This window comes from Pseudophryne corroboree, chromosome 1, assembly GCF_028390025.1.
Source record: "Pseudophryne corroboree isolate aPseCor3 chromosome 1, aPseCor3.hap2, whole genome shotgun sequence".
Taxonomy (NCBI): Eukaryota; Metazoa; Chordata; class Amphibia; order Anura; family Myobatrachidae; genus Pseudophryne; species Pseudophryne corroboree.
Window position 1 is genome coordinate 835,122,128 of NC_086444.1, and position 21,385 is coordinate 835,143,512.

The 21,385-nt window shown below is 45.6% G+C and overlaps 1 protein-coding gene across 6 annotated transcripts in view; it reads right to left on the reverse strand.

Annotated features, from left to right (window-relative positions):
- The window catches only part of PTPN13 (protein tyrosine phosphatase non-receptor type 13), a 538,713-nt gene that overhangs the window by 386,614 nt on the left and 130,714 nt on the right, over positions 1-21,385 (reverse strand). The window contains exon 1 of one of the 6 annotated variants that reach the window (XM_063919868.1): positions 2,177-2,362. The exons of the other annotated variants lie outside the window; for them this stretch is intronic. The gene's annotated coding sequence lies outside the window, so the exon portion shown is untranslated. Of the gene's footprint in view, positions 1-2,176; positions 2,363-21,385 lie in introns of those variants that run through there. 6 annotated transcript variants of the gene reach the window in all.

Below are 21,385 nucleotides of genomic sequence, written 5' to 3' on the forward strand. Positions count from 1 at the left end.
GGTATTATAAGAGAACAGAACAGGAAAAGTACAGTTGAGTCTTTGATCAAGGGACATATCTGCTATAAGCAATCAACAGCATCACAGTTGTGAATAACAAGACCTCTGACGATCATCTGTTTTACAGATCTGAAATTCAACTCAGTCGACTGACCCATATTTGTACTTTCGAACATAAGAAAAGAAAGAAATTAAAATAAGAAAAGATAAAAAATATACACATACACATATGTGTAATACCCGTCAACCACAATATCCGACGAGCCAGGACTGACGTAGCAGAGGCCTTGGCTGCTAGGATACCGGCATCAGAAGCCGCCTCTTTAATATAGCGAGAAGCTGTGACAATATATGACAAGCATTGTCTAGCATGGTCAGAAGAGATTTCAGCTTCTAACTCCAAGGCCCATGCTTCAATAGCCTCTGCAGCCCATGTTGCTGCAATAGTGGGCCTTTGTGCAGCACCCGTGAGGGTGTAAATCGCTTTAAGACAACCTTCCACACGTTTATCCGTAGGCTCTTTTAGAGACGTGACGGTAGTGACAGGTAGAGCTAAGGAAACCACCATCCTAGCCACATGTGAGTCTACTGGAGGAGGCGTTTCCCAATTCTTAGACAGCTCTGGTGCGAGGGGATAGCGAGCCAGCATCTTCTTTTGAGGCACAAACTATGTACCCGGGTTTTCCCAGGGTTCCTGACATATATCCACTAGGTGATCAGAGTGAGGTAAAACTTGTTTAACCACCTTCTGACGCTTGACCCTATCTGGTTTCTTAGGAGGGACGGATGGCTCGGGATCATCCGTAATCTGTAGAATTAACTTAATAGCCTCCAAAAGATCAGGAACATCCACATGTGAACTACCCTCCCCAGCAGCAGTAGTCAGAACCTGTGGGGTCAGTGTAAGTGCCATCTTCATCAGACGAGGTGTCAGTGACAGCAGTGGATTGTGAGGAGACAAGCGCTCGCTTAGAGGATCCCTTGGGCTTAGGCGAGCGATGGTCAGACTTTTTAGTAGTCAGGTACTGGTTCAACTTCTTCAATTGAGCAGATAAATCGTCCGCCCACGGCGGGTTAGCTGCAGGGACCACATACGGTTGTACCGGCATTGGGGGTCCCATAGGGGGTGTTAGTTTATTAACTAGCGTATGTATAAGCGTGGAAAAAGCGGCCCACGGTGGGTTATTATGTACCTCCGTTGCCACAGTCCCACTGGGGGGCAAGGGGCCCCCAGAACCAGATCCCACAGCTGCTATATTTTCCTCATAGGGATCTGTGGCTTCAGCAACACCGGCAGTGTGTTCAGCCCCAGAACCATTACCCTCAGAAGCAGACATGATATAACTTGCAGTATCAGGTAACACAGTACAATTGGCAGCAGCACAATAACTCTTACCCAAACCCCTGCGCAGTGTATTCAGCACCAGCAGAGATAAAGGAGAGATATGATGACTAAATCACAGAGAAAAATACGTAATACAGTATATCTTTGTGAAAATCCTATATCAAATAAAACCTGACGCACCAAGCCCCCTCAGGTTATAGAATATAGGGATAGCAAGTTGAGTGAAAGACACGAAATGGACACCACTTTTGTACAATGCAGAGGTTATTACTAAACAATAATACTGCACTGGACTAGCTTATATATATAGCTATATAGTGAATAGATAAAACACTTCACAGTAAGAACTGGATGTATATCACAGGGTAATTGTACTAGAAAACCCTGACTAAATGCACTCTTTCTTAACTAGCACTGTCTAAAAAGGCAGGTAGAATACTTAAGTGTCATGTAAAGTCACAGCACTGACAACCAGGTGGCTTTACACAGGAGAATTTGCCCAAGCAGTCCCAGGAACAGTGAAGTTGAGAGATAATGGCGCCCAGACACTGACGGGGAGTGAGGGAGAAAGAGATATGCAGCTCCAGGGCGAGAACATTTGCGGGAAATGGCGCCCTGGGGCTGGGGGAGGGGCTTCAGGTCTAAGCCTTATCCCCCTGCTGGCAAAACCACGGGGTACTGTGGGCTACTGAAAATGGTTTAGAGAGAAAACCTGATCTGCACCCATGCCCTGGTGATCTAGTGGGATCGCCTGTACTGCCACAGTGTCCACCGCCAGCGCGCGTGACCCGCCTCCCACTGACCGCGCCGGATCTCGATAAAGACACTCACCACCTCCTGAAGTGCAGCCACGCGATCCCGGAGAGCCCCCATCGTGTGTGCCTGACGTGAAGAAAACCGGAGCCTCCTGCTGTAGTTACCTGGCAACCAGGGCTCGGGAGTGTACAGCGCCGCTGGGGAGAGCTGGAGCTGCAGCAGTGAATGTCTTCTGACATTTACCACCGCTGCTGCCCTTGTAGTCTTCACTTTTTTCTTCAAAAAAAGCTCTTCTTAGGGCTGCCTGGAGCAGTACCTCTGTTATGTGCCTGCTTACTGCAGCACCAACTACAAAACTGAGCTCCTGTGCAGGGAGGCGGGGTTATAGAGGAGGCGGCGCTGTGCATTCTGGGAACAGTCAAAGCTTTGAGCCTGTTGGTGCCTCGGATTAAGATCCTACTCTACATCCCCCAATGTCTATCCTTGTGGAGCCCAGTGTACCCCGCAGCAGAAAATGTCGATTTAAAAAATCTAACACATCACCAGCTGCGACAAAATGTTGACATTAGGGTTAAATGTAGACAGTGTGAACATATTGGCATTATGGCAGTGTCGACATGTTACAAGTGGACATGTACTCCATCAACATACAGTACACATCGACATTATGTGATGGACACACTATACTATACTATACCACCTACTGTACACAAGTTTTTATTAAGGTCACAGAACTGTATTTAAACTGGATATGATGTAGTATAATGGGGCCATATGATGTGGTCTGTTATTATTGGACCACATATTGGAAATGGAGCTCTAGCAAATCATTTGTTTACTAAACTGGTTACCTGTATTTGTTTAATTACATGTGATGTAAAAAGTCTGAGTACCTGGCTCAGTTTGAGTTTATATAATATTTGGTCGTCGCCCCCCCACCCCCCCCTATCCCCACACACACACTAACAACCCCCAATGCCGTGTGCGGTTCTGCTACCTGGAGAACAGTGGTTTACCACTAAATACTTAGGCTGTGTGCCTTTTCTGTTATGAATGTATTATTTGAAACTATGTAAATTTCACCCAGTTTTGCTACACCGCTAAATACATAAACACACGTATATTATTAGTGCAGGTTCTTATAACAATTGGATACAAAAGGAAACACATCCACTATCAACTCCTGGATGCAAAACAGTTTAGACTGTGAAACATTCTCTGTGTTCTTAGTACATTATTGACCATGTGTTACATTAATAAAAAAAACATTTGCACATTACAATGGTGCTCTTGCACAAACAACCAGATTGTGACCATTGTTTTTTTTTTATTTATGTTTGCATAACACAAAGTTGCTTCTAGGTTTTACAACACCCTTGTCATGTCCATCAATTTTTATAGGTGTCGCCTTGTGTTTTTAAACATAAAACAGAACAAAGTTCAGTCGGTCATATGTCAAAATAGCAGTAAGTTTGACCTTTTGGGATTTATTGAAATTGTGCATCCCAGCAAAAGTTTACAAGTGACCCCAAATAATTTCTGTCCAGCAGTAAATGATAAGGTGTCTTTGCTACCTAGCTCAGGTAATCAGAATAATAGTGATGTCATAGGTCTGCGCCTCCATAGGCTTAAGTGGTATAAACCTGCTTAATCATATAGCAGGCTACTTTCCATGTTCATGCAACATCACAGGAGTCGGACCAAAGTCAAAGCGAATAACTTTCCTTGGTAGCACTTTCATAAACCACGTGCCATTAGGGTGAATAACAAAGTGGGTGAGAGCAGGGGAGTGTAATCCAGTGCCAAATGAAGGGGAACACTCCTAGCTAAGAGAAGCCATTTACATGCAGTGTTATTATAGCTGCCAGGTGGCAGATGAAACCAGAAAAGGGATGAAGCCAGGTGAGGGTGCCATTGTAGAGATCATTTAAAAGGAACACATATTAAAGTGTGGAAAAAGCTGAGTAAAGGTGGCTCATTTACAGTAATACAGAAAACATCACATACATAGATCGCCATTTATATAGACCACAAACTGCTCCCACACATGCTGTTTACAACCGTTAACTGGCTTTAATTATAGATTATATGCTAAAACTTCTACATACTGTACGTTACATCAAAATCATTCTCTGCAGTCATTATTTATTCAATTATGGCCTTGATGGGACATCAGCGAACCAGATGCCAAAAGCAATGAAACCATTGTAACAGCCGCTCAAAACACTATAATGTTGTTTTACAATACAGCGGTGGTTAGTGGGTACAGAATATACTGCTGTTTTCATAGTGGGAGAGGAAAGGCGGAGACAGAAATACACACCACTGTGCTACACACCCATGCCCAGGTTTAGTATGAACACACCCACTTTTCCGCAGCACGTAACCTTCAGATTGATACAGGATTGCCAGAAAAGGATTGTCCAAATAATATCAATCTTTTCCAAGAGCCTGCGCTGATAAGGAGTTAGGTAAACATTGTGCATGCACAGTCCGAAAAGAAAAATCAACGCATGAGCAGAGGAGCAAGAGACTACAGGGGTGCTAAGGGTCCAGGTAAGAACATCACTGCCACTGTATCAGGATCTTTGGATCGATTCTATGAATACATCATGGGTCTGATGCTGAGTAGGTCGCAGTCTTTATGCTAACGCTTCCCGTGTAAAAGCATACGTCTGAATGTGTACTGACTGAGATGGCCACTCACAGCATCTAGAAAAGCCGCATTATTGTCCATCGTATCTTTAGATGCACCAACGGTCGCACCATGAGAACCTGCAGGTGCAGTTTCTGCCATTTGAGCCGCTGTGCATCTTTGTACACAGACGCTTTCAGCAACATGCCTACAACACTCCCATAAGAAGCAACATTAGCGTGCGTCTATTTTGCCCCCAACTGTTACCTCCCAGGACAGCCATTAAAAATTGTCAAAACTGTACTGCATCTTAGGGCCTAATTCAGACCTGATCGCTGTGCTGCAAATACTGTCCTGCTCGCCGCCAAGGGGGAGTGAAAACTCACACCATGCAAGTGTGCGAATGCATGTGTACTCTGGGCGGAAATTTCCCTCAGTCAGCGAACAGCTGCAAAACCGTTCACATCACACTCACAATCTAATGTTTTTCCCATTCTGTGCAGTGTGTGCAGTGTGTGCGTAGCTCAATAGTTACTCCTCCAGTGCAAAGAAATCAGGCTGATCGGGTCTGGGGCTGATGTCACACACCCTCCCTGAAAACGCTTGGGAAAGCCCACATTTTTCCAGACACTCCAAGAAAATGTCCAGTTACCACCCACAAACGTTCTCTTCCTGTCAATCACCAGGCGAACGCCCGTCCGATCAAAATTTTTGCACCATCCTGCGCATTGCGGTGCATACGCATGTGCAGTAGTTTGATAATCGCCCGCTGGCAGCGATCAGGTCTAATTCGGGCCCCCAGTATGCAGAGAATAGGGGTGCATGCGCTGCAGTAAATAAACTGGCTGTATGCATCCAAATCAGTACTTTGTCCAACTCAGAATTAGGCCATGTCCCCAGAATTCATCCGAAAATCGAGGTGAATCAGCAATGAAAATCAATCTTTTTATAAGATCGGGGATTGATGGCCATCCCTATGAATAACACAGTTAAAATATTACAAAATATGTATGTATGCATGCATGCATGCAACAAAGAGATCCAAGGACTTTAGGTCATTTCTAAACCATGGTGGTTAAGGGTCCTGAAAGGCCATTTAGCCAATACTCTACTTGCATTAAATAAACAGATAATTAATAACATTCATAGATAAATATGTTCCTATACCTTGATAAAACTTGAGAACTTTTACATAATAACATTTACTATGTAGCAAAGGGTATCCAGATAGTAGGTCGACAGTACTTGGATCAACAGTGAAAAGGTTGACCACTATTAGAATGGTCAACATGGACCAGGTTGGTACATGAAAATGTCGACGTGGCTTTTTTACAATTTTTTCAGACTTTACCATTCACGTGGACTACGATTGTAAACAGTAACCTGTGCTGATCTCAGCGTAGCAGAGCAAGGCACCTTTCCCGCAACAAGGCGAGCCATGCAAGAGGTAGCTGTGAACTATTTGGGGTTCCTGGTTACGCCCCCCCGCCCCCCCCCCAAAAAAAGACACCAAAAATGTAATGTCAACCTTTTCATGTGTTGACCTATCCCATGTCGACAACTTCACTGTGTTGACCTTTAACCCATGTCGACCATGTCAACCGATAGTGGTCAACCTATTGACTTTCGACCTTAATTAGGTCGGCTCTTTGAATCATAACCGTAGCAGAGTCTGACTGCAGTGTTGTTCAATGGGATTATAGACACGCCTTCCAACAGTCCCATTCTGCAAGAGAGTCCCACTTTGCAAACCTTAAAAGGGCCACATTTATCCAATAGTGGGTGTTTCTGGGTGGGTTGGGATCTGGGAAGAGTTTTGGTATATCAGGAGAAAATCTTATTTTGTCCTGATTTTATAGGAAAGAGAAAGTACCAGCCAATCAGCTCCCCTGTGTTTGAAAAATGAGAGTTAGGAGCTGGTTGGTTTGTACTTTATCTCTTTCCAGGCGAAGCAGAATCCCTGGAAACAGCAACGGGGCTGTTTCACACAAAAACACACAGGTTTCACTGAACCTGTGTGTTTTCGGGAGAAAGGTTTTTTGTTTTTTTGTTTTTTACAGGCGATCCATCTGGATAAAAAAATATTTTAAAAAAAATCGGTGAAACATCGGAGAAAAGTCAAAAAAATGTCAGAAAATGGCTGTTTTTCGGACCCGATGTTTTAACGAGGATAATTGGATATCCTCCTATGTCTCTATATGTTGGATGGAGTATGTTTCTCCACAATCACAGCTTTATCTCGAATAGCTTCAGCTCCTAAAATGGATATATTTGGCAGTATTATTAGCAACTATTTCACATACATCATCTTGTTCAAGCATCCTTTAAAAAGCAACTCACCAGAAGTAACAACCAAATAGCATTTTAAGAAATCCTTGTTTATGAAACGGTTTTAAATCAAGAACAGACACAAAAAAGGATACCTAGCAACAAAGGCAGAAGACTTGGAGGATTAGTTCTGGAATAAGGGGGGATTGCATGCATACATACATGCGTATGCTATCCTCCGGAGCACTGGGAATAACACCTGAGTTTCACAGCGCTCTAAAGCTGTTAAATTATTTATCTTAATAAATTAGTGAATGCTGCATATGAAACCCAGCTCCTTACACCACTAGGTCTATTTATGTCATCCTGTTATCATTTTATTTTTTAACAGCAAGAAACATGTGGCTATAAAAGAAGAGATCAAAGGAATTTGTATGCCAAACTAGCAGTCGCTCTGGAAAGAGTCCAGAGACAACAGGGTATGTAAACCTGCGGCTTGCAAGTGTGCGGGGAAAAGCCATAAGTTTCACATTACTCATAGGCAGAGAAAATAAAGGGGTCAAATTCAAGAGCAACTTGAAACACATACTGCCTTGTCTGATCACTGCTGTTTTGTTAGACATCTTTATATAAAAGATAAATGGTTTGGGTCAATTTCTGTCACACAACAGACAAGAAATATTTAGTATTATAAAGAACTGAAAATTGCATTTTCTTTATTTCTAGAAGATACAGTAAATCAAACTATGACTGCTGTAAGTCTACATTAATAACTGCTAGACCATAGAATGGGATGCAGTTACACTGCCGGCAGTCGTGATCCCGGCGGTCAGGATACAGACACCGGAATACGGATGGCTGACAATGCCGCCAGCCGGAATCCCGGCTCACAGGGGCTATTTACACTCGTGGGAATAGCTAGCTAGCGCTCGCCCTGCTACTGGCATACTGGCGGCCAGGATTCCCGTTGCCTGTATACTGACGGCCAACATCCCGACCGTCGTAAATACATACTGATCCCCACAGAATATAGAACTGGTCTGGTCATGGCTTTTCAAAAGGAACATGTTTGATCAGAGCTCAGTTGCTTTTTGGCCACCCATAAATAATGGGCGCCCAATTAAGCTACTCAATTGTACTGCCAATCAGACACGACTGCATTATTTCTGCTCGCACCCTCCTGAGGAGGCGAGGATAAATCTGCGAATAGTCAGCTGTTTGGGTTCCTAAAATGGGACTCCATGCCTCATTACGCATAAAAACTATTTTACTATAACAGATATTAAAGGGGCTGGTTCAGTTAGGGGCAATGTACTCTCAATGTTCGGGTGTTCTCATATTTGCCCATGACAGGAGGATCATCCCATACGAACAATGTTGCTGGCTGCAATGTGCCATTCCGGAATGGCATATCACGGCAAAGCTGGAGATTGATATGATAGCTATATGTGCCATATGTCATAGTGAAATTCATGCTGTTTGTTGTCAAGTACCCCCTTTACCCGGGTGTAGTATGGCTGACCGGCGGTCTCATACCGACGCCGAGATCCCGGCGTGGGGGTGGAAGGGGGGGGGTTTGAGTGCAACAAGCTGCGGGTTTCGTGGTGACCTGCGGTCGCCACGGGTTCTATTCCCACTTTATGGGTGTCGTGGACACCCACGAGTGGAAATAGTCCCTGTTGGTCGGCATGCCGACCGTCAGGATAGTGAGGGGGCGGGACCGCCGGTCACCTGAATACCACCCCCTTTACCCACATATTGCATGCATTGCATGTTTTAACGAATATCTTTGTGGCACCAGTATTAATGTACGGTGCCGCTACCCCAGTGCCCCTAATGTAACAATTTATGATCGTACTCCATATTGTTTTGCAATAAATCAGAAACATTTTAAAATTGTATTTATAATAAAATGCGTTTAACTCACCGTGCTTGTCCAGTGGGGATCATGTGGTGGTGTTTTACTGCTGTTCTGGTTCTAGTGGAGGGGCCCACAGCACCAGCCAGTAGCTGCAGTACAGTTAACATTAATGCAAGACATGCATTGCACTCTTACTACTTCTAGCAGACAAAGTACCACATTAGTGATTTGCTTCCATCCTCTGGAGAAGATTTTGGCCTGGAGCAGGAGCTGGACCCCATGGCAGATCTCCTGGAAGTAAATTGGTTGTGAGATTAGATCACCCAGCCCAGATTAAGTGGTGTCCAGGGGCCTCCCTCTCAGTGTGCGGTGGGGGAAGGGGGGTGGGGGGGTTAGGAGTAGTTAGCAATTAAAAAATGTGTGAAAATATGCTCATGACGGATATATATGATGCCTGTATTGCAGGGCCGGCTCCAGGCCTACTAGCACCCTGAGCGAAAACATGTAAAAGCGCCCCCCCAATGCGCACGCCGAAGGAGCGCGTGCTCCAGGAAAAGTGGGCGTGGCCTCTTGGAAAGTGGGCGTGGCCTCATAACTTCATATTATTAGACTATAAATAAATATATTTTCACACACCATCTACGCACACAATTAGCAGCCTCACACATAACAGCCACAGTAGTGTTCCTTACACACAATGTCTCCAGTATAGTGTCAGATAGACATGATATGCCCCCCAGCAGTGCCAGCTACACACAATATGCCCCCCTAGCAGTGCCAGTTACACGATAGTGTTCACTTTTTAGGGCAGGGAGGGCACATTTTTAAGTTAGGAGGGCAAAATGACGTACATACTGTAATGCTTGGTGCCCATCTACCTACATGGCAAAGCACGGACAGTGCGCGCAAAAATTTAGGGGCGTTGCTTCGTGGGGAAGGTGCGTGGCCACATAATAGTGGCAATTCGCATTACACCACACAGTAGTGCAGTTAATACACACTGCGCCAGGCAGAGCACGTTAGACACTTTGCGCCAGGCAGAGCACGTTAGACACTTTGCGCCAGGCAGAGCACGTTAGACACTTTGCGCCAGGCAGAGCACGTTAGACACTTTACGCCAGGCAGAGCACGTTAGACACTTTGCCTAGCCACAGACGCCTAGCGGGAACACTACATGATATGCTCCCCAGCCGTGCCAGCTACACATGACATGCCCCCCAGCAGTGCCAGCAACACATGACATGCCCCCCAGCAATGCCAGATACATAAATGGCCACACAGTGCCAGATATGTAGATACAGAAAAGCCCCCACAGTGCTAGATAAATGCCCCCACAGTGCTAGATAAATGCCCCCACAGTGCCAGATAAATGCCCCCAGTGCCAGATAAATGTCCCCACAGTGCGCCCCACAGTGCTAGATAAATGTCCCCACAGTGCCAGATAAATGCCCCCACAGTGCGCCCCACAGTGCCAGATAAATGTCCCCACAGTGCCAGATAAATTCCCCCAGTGCCAGACAAATGCCCCCAGTGCCAGACAAATGTCCCCACAGTGCCAGACAAATGCCCCCACAGTGCCAGATAAATGTCCCCACAGTGCCAGATAAATGTCCCCACAGTGCCAGACAAATGCCCCCAGTGCCAGATAAATGTCCACACAGTGCCAGATAAATGCCCCCACAGTGCGCCCCACAGTGCAAGATAAATGTCCCCACAGTGCCAGATAAATGCCCCCAGTGCCAGACAAATGCCCCCAGTGCCAGACAAATGTCCCCACAGTGCCAGATAAATGCCCCCACAGTGCCAGATAAATGTCCCCACAGTGCCAGATAAATGCCCCCACAGTGCCAGATAAATGTCCCCACAGTGCCAGATAAATGTCCCCACAGTGCCAGATAAATGCCCACAGTGCCAGACAAATGTCCCCACAGTGCCAGATAAATGCCCCCACAGTGCGCCCCACAGTGCCAGATAAATGTCCCCACAGTGCCAGACAAATGCCCCCAGTGCCAGATAAATGTCCCCACAGTGCCAGATAAATGCCCCCACAGTGCGCCCCACAGTGCCAGATAAATGTCCCCACAGTGCCAGATAAATGCCCCCAGTGCCAGACAAATGCCCCCAGTGCCAGACAAATGTCCCCACAGTGCCAGATAAATGCCCCCACAGTGCGCCCAACAGTGCCAGATAAATGTCCCCACAGTGCCAGACAAATGCCCCCAGTGCCAGATAAATGTCCCCACAGTGCCAGATAAATGCCCCCACAGTGCCAGATAAATGTCCCCACAGTGCCAGATAAATGTCCCCACAGTGCCAGACAAATGCCCCCAGTGCCAGATAAATGTCCCCACAGTGCCAAATGCCCCCACAGTGCCAGACAAATGCCCCCACAGTGCCAGATAAATGTCCCCACAGTGCCAGATAAATGTCCCCACAGTGCCAGATAAATGTCCCCACAGTGCCAGATAAATGCCCACAGTGCCAGATAAATGCCCACAGTGCCAGACAAATGTCCCCACAGTGCCAGATAAATGCCCCCACAGTGCGCCCCACAGTGCCAGATAAATGTCCCCACAGTGCCAGACAAATGCCCCCAGTGCCAGATAAATGTCCCCACAGTGCCAGATAAATGCCCCCACAGTGCGCCCCACAGTGCCAGATAAGTGTCCCCACAGTGCCAGATAAATGCCCCCAGTGCCAGACAAATGCCCCCAGTGCCAGACAAATGTCACCACAGTGCCAGATAAATGCCCCCACAGTGCGCCCCACAGTGCCAGATAAATGTCCCCACAGTGCCAGACAAATGCCCCCAGTGCCAGATAAATGTCCCCACAGTGCCAGATAAATGCCCCCACAGTGCCAGATAAATGTCCCCACAGTGCCAAATGCCCCCACAGTGCCAGACAAATGCCCCCAGTGCCAGACAAATGTCCCCACAGTGCCAGACAAATGTCCCCACAGTGCCAGACAAATGCCCCCACAGTGCCAGATAAATGCCCCCACAGTGCCAGATAAATGCCCCCACAGTGCCATCCTTACTGCTGTCCGGGTCCGGGTCCGGGTCCGGGCGGGCGGGCGTGCGGGCGGGTCCGGGTGCGGGTGGGAGGGCGGCCGGCCAAGAAGCGTCCAAGGCGCTTGTGTGCGCTGTGTGCGCTGTGTGCGCTGCGCCGGCGCCTGACGTTAGATACCGGCGCCGCTCAGCGCGTACAGTGCACACAAGCGCCTGCAGTGACCAGGGCCGGCTGCATGTTCGAATATGGCGGCGCCAGCGCGCGGCGCCCATTAAGGGTGGCGCCCTGCGCGGCCGCTCTATTCGAACATGCCTAGAGCCGGCCCTGCTGTATTGGTTACAGGGGCAGGTGAACAGATTACTACCTGCAAATTTGTGTGCAAGAACATTATAAAAAGAAGAGCCAAACCCATGTAAAAGGTACACAGTACATTCCTGTATGTCATCTGAGTGTATCATCACTAGCTCACAGTGATGTAAAAGCACCATAAAGAGCAACTATAGAGCAATAAACACTGCACTGCTGTTACCCTGTAACCTAGAGAGAACTAATCCGTTTCAATTTGTCTTGTGTTGAAAACTGCACCCTGGGTCAAAAGCTCTGAACGCTATACTGCAATCCTAATACTATATAAGTGGTCAGGATGTACAAGTTAGTCACCAACAAAGAGGAACTGCAGCGCCAAAACCCAGAATTTAGTGGTTCCTGATATCTGGAAAGGGTTGGGATTGCGAGACCAGGCTGGTCACGCAATCCCAACCCTTAGCCAGGATCCCAGCCGCTAGAATGCTGGCGGGAGGGCAAACGCAACAAAGACCCTCTGCGCTCGCCATGCTGCGGCCTCGGTGGCTCACTGAGCCCACCACAGCTTCTATTCTTTCTCTATGGGTGTTGTGGACAGCCACAAGTGGGAATAGTCCCTGTGTGTCTGCTTTCAGATGGTTGCCATTTCAGCGTACGGGATCCTGTCGTCAATATACTGACCGCCGGTATCCCGACCGCAGGTAACGTGACTACATCCCATCTGTGACGGAGCATGGTGGTTGTAGCTACTACTCTACTACAACTGGTGAACAGTAGGTATAGTCATTCAGTATCTGGAGGCACTGCATTAAAATTACCTCCACGATGCACTACTAGGAGTATGTAAAACTACTGATAGCAGCAAGCCAGAGTAAGCCCATAATGTTACATGATGCGCATAAAATGGCTGGTAGATCGACTAAAAGAACCCTTCAATAAGGTAAGAAACAGGAAAATTAAAGTAGAGGTGAGCCCCTTGTGGATTGGTACCCTGACAGTGGTCCCAGAATCTGTTTGAGCCGGATCCTATGATTTGCAGATATGCAATAAATTTCTTTAAGAACTTCCCCATTTGGGCTCCCAGAACAATGACACATTGACATTTGCATAAAAAAAGAGCACTATTGGTTGAAAATAGTGAAAATATATCTGTAGTAGTTATCAGCCCCGTCAAAATGACGGAACATAATACAGTAATGTTAGTGCCGGCAGCTGTGCATGACCGAACAGAGGAACAATTGAATTGCTCCGTCGGGTGCCATCTAGTGGCCGCCGGCACACAAAACACTTAAATTCTCCCCCATAGAGGTGAGGAGTAGCTTTAGCCTTTTATTATATGGGATATGAACATATCATGGGATTGAGTCCCACCATGGCCCTGTGTGGAGTTTGTATATTCTCCTTGTGCTTGCGTGGGTTTTCTCCAGGTACTCCGGTGTCCTCCCACAATCCAAAACTATACTGATAGGTTAAGTGGCTCCCAACAACAAAAATAACCCTAGTGTAAATGTGTGTGCGTGTACATGTGGTATTGCAAATATTTTCCATTCTGATATAGTCCTGAATGCAGGTCAGACATGCACTATATCAGACAGTTGGTCAGATGAACTATATTTATCATCTGCCAGCAATTTGCACAATTCCTTCCATGAAACTCCGACACCTGTACTTTCATTTTATCCCACAAGTGAAGATGCAGTGATATATTAAATGAAGTGTGGGTTTACAAAAGTGGAGATGTTGTCGATACCAACTAAACTGTCTCCTAGAAGGTGCTATATAAATGATAAGTAGAATTTGATTGGTTGCTATGGCAAACATCTCAACTTCTATAAACCCACACTTTAGTAAATATACCCCCAAGTATATACACTCTCCTTATCATCCTATTCTGCTACCTCTGCTCCACACCCTGTAGCCTCAAAAATCAGTCAGTCCTCGTCTCCTATGCTCATCCCAAAATGTTAAGTACAATCTGTAATCTCTCTCTCTACTGGCATAATGCCATTTTTTTTATTCTGCTAATCAATAAGTGTCATGTACTGTACGTCATTTTGTAATCTTGTACAGGATGATTACTCAGCTGCAGTGTGATGTTATGGTAATGATTTTACTTTTGTCATGCCATGATTATTTGTAGTACATTATATTATCCTTGTGCTCTATACTTCGGAAACGTTTTTATGCCTACGCCTTGTAAGGCACTGCAGAAACTTTGTGGCGCTTTATAAATGAAAGAATAAAAGTTACTCATTCTCTCACAAATTAATGTACCATATCTTGGCTTTCCTGCTATCCAAGCTGCTTGGGAGACTTGCCTGTATCTGCCTCACACAATCTATTGGACCACTTTCATTCCCAATACAGACACATCAGACAAAGGAGGTCAATGATTGGATCACTACTACATCTAAAAGGCCCTTACTCACTTATAACTCTCCTTGAGCTCTTGCTTCATTTAATACTTGGGACCAGTCTTTTATCATACACACAGTAAACTCTGTATGCCTTCAACACATGTCCTGTATTAGTGCTCCTCCTATTTATATTAAATCACTCTAATTCTGACTTCTCTGGATCCACCTGCTCTCAGCTTCCTTGATCAGTTGGCATACCACAAATAATTTATTTAGTCTTTGATCATCTTCTTTTCTCTATTTAGAACAATTCTCTACGAAAACTAATCAGCTTTTGCAGATTTCAGTACCATCTGTACGCGGTAAATTGTTATTATCAGGTATGTATGTGAAAGTAAGACTACGACTGCATGTTCTATCTGTCAACTGTACAAACCCAATATCGCCAGAAGCGATTAGGCCAGTCGGCCCAAGCACTGACATGTGGGTTGTGTGGCTGACTAAGTGGACCCATGTGTGTGGCCAAATTGAACAGTGATCCTGACACAACTTGTCAAAGCGCTAGTCCATGAAAGTCATTTTCACATAGTCGGTAACTTTTGTGAATACAGCCAGCTGAATTTTCAATAACTGGTTAATTCTCTAATGTTTATATTATATAAGCCAATTGTATTGGCAACTAGGCAACTTTAGGACGAGGACAAGGAATTTCAGTAACAAGGTATGGAGTTTTTTGTATGTGACATGAACATTCATATTAAAAGGCAAGCGGTATAGAGTATGTAAATACATTTGTAACATATTACTTACATATATTCAAGTTAGATTATTTTAAATGAATATTAAAGAGGTTCCACATCAAAGTACGGAAATATAACGCACTACAGTGCACTCCACTGGTAGCTAAGGTCATTGTCTCTATAGCTAACACTTCAGCGCCACTCAGGAGCGGATCTTGGTGCGGGCAAGCAGTGCCTGCACCCGGGGCGCTGCGGTCTGGGGGCGCAGCCGCAGTCACCCCGCAAGCACTGCCGCCTACCCGCACTCTGCTCCCCGGCTGCAGCGGACGCCGTGGGCTGTGTGGGCGGCCACTGCAGCCGTCTCCAGTGACAGACACTAGAGGTCACTATTGAACGCTAGTGTCGCTGCTATGGGAGAGACGTCATGACGTCTCTCCCATAGAGAGGAGCCACGGGAGGCCAGACGGAGCAGCAGCAGCAGCAGCGGTCGGGAAGCAGGAGCGGGGCAGTGGTAAGTATTGTTTTTTTATTTTTGTGTGTGTTTGTAAGCGGCTACTAAAGGGCACAGCGACAGGGGGTACAACTACTGGGTGCACAGCAACAGAGGGCACAACTACTGGGGGCAAAGCAACTGGGGGCATAGCTACAGGGGGCACAGCGACAGGGGGCACAGCGACAGGGGGCACAACTACTGGGGGCAAATGCAACAGGTGGCACAGCGATGGGACAAATCTACTGGGGGCATAGCTACAGGGGGCACAGCTACAGGGGGCAAATCTACTGGGGGCACAACTACTTGGGGCAAATCTGGGGGCACAACTGTGGCCATGCCCCTCCCCTATGAAGCCAAGCCCCTATATTTTGCCGCACACACTGTTTTGCCGCGGGGGTGGGGGTCGGATTGCGCCAGTGGAAACTTTCGCACTGGGCGCCACAAGGTGTAGAACCGGCCCTGGCGCCACTATTGCAAACTGCTAATTTGGATATGTTGATTTGTAGGGAAAGTGGTTTGGATAATATAGGGAAAGGCACATCTTAGTGTGGGGATAGCAATTCCAAGTACAATGGAAGCATGCTCAGTGACATCAGACCTGCACTGCTAGAGTACATGAGAGAAGGTGGTATATTTTTATAAGCTTATGGGGTGCATCTAGGGAAACTCCGATGCATTATGTTCTGCCCACAGGCACAACATACCTTATTGTTATGTATACTGTAAGTGAAAAATGTAGAATATAAAACATGAATTGTATTTGGTTTTCTTTAGCAAAATATAATTTTGAGCCAAGTCTCTTTAAACATACAGCACAGCCTGCGGATTCTCCAACATTCCAGTGCTACAATTCTGTATATACTGTATGTAACATTTGAAACCAGCGCTGATTGTATTTTGGCACTTTGTCAATAAATTTTAACTGCACAATTCCAAATTATTTAATAAGCCGAGGCAGGTTGATGAGATGGAATCCTGACATAGCTCCGCCTCCAGGTAAAAACACTGATAGAACATACATACACATTATGCCAAATGTAATAGAGTGAGAGTTTCAGAAAGTGAGAGATTTGGTAAAGTTTTTCAGTTGTTTTTTTTTAAAGTGGCAATCATTTACACTGCAAAACCAAGTTGAGCTTGCTGTGTAAATGATTGCCACTTTAAAAAAAAAAAAAAGTAAAACCTTACCAAATCTCTCACTTTTTGAAACTCTCACTCTATTACATTTGGCCCATTGTGTCACAAAGGACTCAGGAAGAGATCTAACATTACAGTACACATACATAAAAACTTGCATTTGAATTCCAGGTGGAGGGGGCAGTCTGCTCTCTGTGGATACCGGGTGTAGTATTGTATGCCGGCGGCCGGGATCCCGGCAACCAGCATACCGGCGCCGGAATCCCGACCGCTGGCATACCGGCAGCGTGGCGAGTGCAAATGAGCCCCTTGCGGGCTCGCTGCGCTATTTATTCTCCCTCCAGGGGGGTCGTGGACCCCCAAGAGGGAGATAAAGTGTCGGTATGCCAGCTGTCGGGATTCTGGCGCCGGTATACTGTATGCCGGGATCCTGACAGCTGGCAAACTGAAGACCACCCATGGATACCACCAATTTACTGTGTACCATTTTACTAAAGTTTCAAACAAGTAAAAGAATAAAAAATTAAAAAGAAAAAAACAAAATGTGTAGAAGGTCATGGATTTATTTACTAAGGCAGTAACTGCTGCAATTGTGAAGTGTTTGCAACAAAATAGAAACTTTTAGTTTAACATAGCAAATTCTCACTGCTCACTTCAGGGTTTTCCACTTTGGTCGACCATTTTTCAATATGCATATTTGAATGATGTTTTCAAGACCTTGTCATATTCCGTCTACTATGTCTAGAGTTGTATAAACACGGTGTGATATGAATTACCGATATGGACTATATAGTCCATATTGGTGGAAAAGGTACATATTGCACCGTGTGTATACAGCTTGTGATGCCGATGCACGCTCCTGCAGCGTCAGTATCACAGGAAAAAATAAGAATTTACTTACCGATAATTCTATTTCTCGTAGTCCGTAGTGGATGCTGGGAACTCCGTAAGGACCATGGGGAATAGCGGCTCCGCAGGAGACTGGGCACAAAAGTAAAAGCTTTAGGACTACCTGGTGTGCACTGGCTCCTCCCCCTATGACCCTCCTCCAAGCCTCAGTTAAGATACTGTGCCCGGACGAGCGTACACAATAAGGAAGGATTTTGAATCCCGGGTAAGACTCATACCAGCCACACCAATCACACCGTACAACTTGTGATCTGAACCCAGTTAACAGTATGATAACAGAAGAAGCCTCTGAAAAGATGGCTCACAACAATAATAACCCGATTTTTGTAACAATAACTATGTACAAGTATTGCAGACAATCCGCACTTGGGATGGGCGCCCAGCATCCACTACAGACTACGAGAAATAGAATTATCGGTAAGTAAATTCTTATTTTCTCTGACGTCCTAGTGGATGCTGGGGACTCCGTCAGGACCATGGGGATTATACCAAAGCTCCCAAACGGGCGGGAGAGTGCGGATGACTCTGCAGCACCGAATGAGAGAACTCCAGGTCCTCCTCAGCCAGGGTATCAAATTTGTAGAATTTAGCAAACGTGTTTGCCCCTGACCAAGTAGCTGCTCGGCAAAGTTGTAAAGCCGAGACCCCTCGGGCAGCCGCCCAAGATGAGCCCACTTTCCTTGTGGAATGGGCTTTTACAGATTTTGGCTGTGGCAGGCCTGCCACAGAATGTGCAAGCTGAATTGTACTACAAATCCAACGAGCAATCGTCTGCTTAGAAGCAGGAGCACCCAGCTTGTTGGGTGCATACAGGATAAACAGCGAGTCAGATTTTCTGACTCCAGCCGTCCTGGAAACATATATTTTCAGGGCCCTGACTACGTCCAGCAACTTGGAGTCCTCCAAGTCCCTAGTAGCCGCAGGTACCACAATAGGCTGGTTCAAGTGAAACGCTGAAACCACTGATAAAGCTAAATATTTATCGTATATAAAACACTTTAAGAGGTCTAAGAACACTGTACGCTATCTACGTAAGAAGTACCGTAAGGGTACGCAAGTTGCGTAACGATCGCTCAACCGTAGTCGAGACGCTCAAGCGTCACGTTCGCTTACGGCGCAGAGATCACAGGCAGGCACGCTATTGGCTGCCGACTAACGTAATGATTCGCTATAGCGTAGCGGACGCTCGGGACCACGAGGAGATCACCAGCGGTGCAGACGCTTATAACGTTAAACCTTTATATCTATACCTTTAACAACGAAATATACAGTAAACCTTAGTGTGGTGACAGAGTGTAAGTGCAACCTGGTGTAACCTGATTAACTACAAAGCTGCTTGAGCGTCACTGACGCTCAGGGAATACTTAACACTATAAGATATACACAGATACCTGGGCTTAGGGTCCAAAACCTATTATATGTATTATGACTATTATACTTGCAAAAGAATCACAGTACAAAGCATACACTACAATATAACATAGACTAACTAACCAGATAACTACACAGGAAATACAATACAATACAATTAAGGGAAAAATACGGGAGAAATAGAAGAGAGAGAGAGAGAGAGAGAGAGAAATGGCTCACAATAACATCAAGACAATATGATTGCGGAGAAACACTTACGCACAAGGGGAAACGATCGCATGCGCCTCGATATCCAGCTCCCGATTATCAGCAATGAGAACCGTTGAAGAGAGAGTACTGGATACGGTCGGCCTGCCTATTTATGCCCCACACACAATACAATTCAATGGTCCCTACAATCTCATTGTTCATTGGACACAGGAATTCGGCTTCGCATTATAACAAAAGGTCATAGGTTGATTCATACAGGTGGGCTGTGACTGTTTCCAACTGTTCAGGTGGGTGGGATACTGGGTTTCCCGCCGCATGACTAAGTAAGAACAAATAATAGTAAATGGACATAAACTTCTTATGTCCATAACTATTCGCACGAGCGATTAATCCGCTCCAAACCAACACCGGAATATTGCTATTTAAATACTCTTCCGATGGGTACCAAACACCACTGTATGACCCCTGTTAGACCCTTCGTACAAAACAAAGAGGGATCTCTCTGTTCAGGAACATGCTATATTAACTAAACTTTCAGAATCTATCAAAGGGACCATGATCTACAAAATACATTATTAGTGAAAATATGTAACGAATGAGTCGCACGCTACGATTACATAAACTCTACCGTAAATACGCATACCGTGCGCCTGCGGGTGCCCGCGACTGTGAGTATGTGCACGTATGGGAGAGCGTACGCATGCGCAGCGCGGACCAGTATGAGGTGCAAATATGGCAGTGTGTGTAGAGATATTTTTCTGACTTTGACAGTCCACCCTTTGGCAGTCAATAATAACTGCCACCTTCTAAAACATTTCAAAAGGAGAAAAATATATGTCAGGGGTTAATTCATTTCCATGGTTGGGTAAGGGAGGAGAGAGGAGTAGGTGGGAAGAGGGTATGACCTAGTGAGATAGCAGAAGCATGTGTGTATGAGTCCATGTTTGGGGGGTCATGTATCATCGTGCCGTACGTGTTGTAAATCAAGCTTCGAGGTATTGCGAAGTATACATTTGAATTCCTTCTTATCCCGTATTAAGGGTCTGTGGATGGGCTGTCAAACTCTACCGAGCTCATTTCGGCTTTCAGTTGTAACAAAATGGGGAAGCACATTTTAGTTGATGATACATGAATAGGGGAGGTATGTGGTTGCTGATATCTGTGCCTGTATTCCCTATCGACTATGTGTGTTATTACCTGAGGGTTGTAGAGATGAAGATAAAGAACACTTATGGAAAATGCAGTGGTATTCTATGTCAGGTTAATGTACATCTGTCGGTTGAAGTTTTGTTCGGTATCAGTTGAAAGTCGTCTTCTTTGCGCTGTTTTGCCCATTAGGTGCGAGCAAAAAGCTTTGTCAATGCCATTAGATTTACAAAAAAAATGTTGGGCTAGCGTAAGTTTAAGAATTCTAGGGAAACTGGGGATCCATGGCAAAGTTCATCAAATGTCCGTATCTACAGTGGTCAAAACTTCTTCTTTGGTCAATCCGTTGTCTGTATAGCGTCTCGTCAACTTCCTTGTCCAAGTGGGTCTTTTTATCTTGGAGTAAAACAGAAAAACAGGTGAAAGAAACGGACCGTATAATCGCATTTTCATTGCATCATTGTTTCTATTGTTGGGTCATAAATCAAATCCAGGTTAATTACAGTTTCCTCACTCCTCAAACTCATTACTCTTGTACTTTGTTTGCACTTCATTAAAGCCTGACTGCATCTAAATATCAAGCCAATTGATATGACAACACCTAAGATACATAGGAGAAACTTCCCAACATCCATTATGACTCCTTGAGCCCAGTCTCCTAAACCGGAGAACCAATTTCGCGGGTTCAACCATGACACCCAACCAGTCAGCTCATTACCTACAGCAGCAAGAGTGAGATTGTGTTTTCGGCGAAATTCCCACTTCAATTGGAGAATATCGTCCATCTTTTGGTCTATGACCTCGACCGGATCCTCGGTGCTATTCGTGATATACGTGCAACAC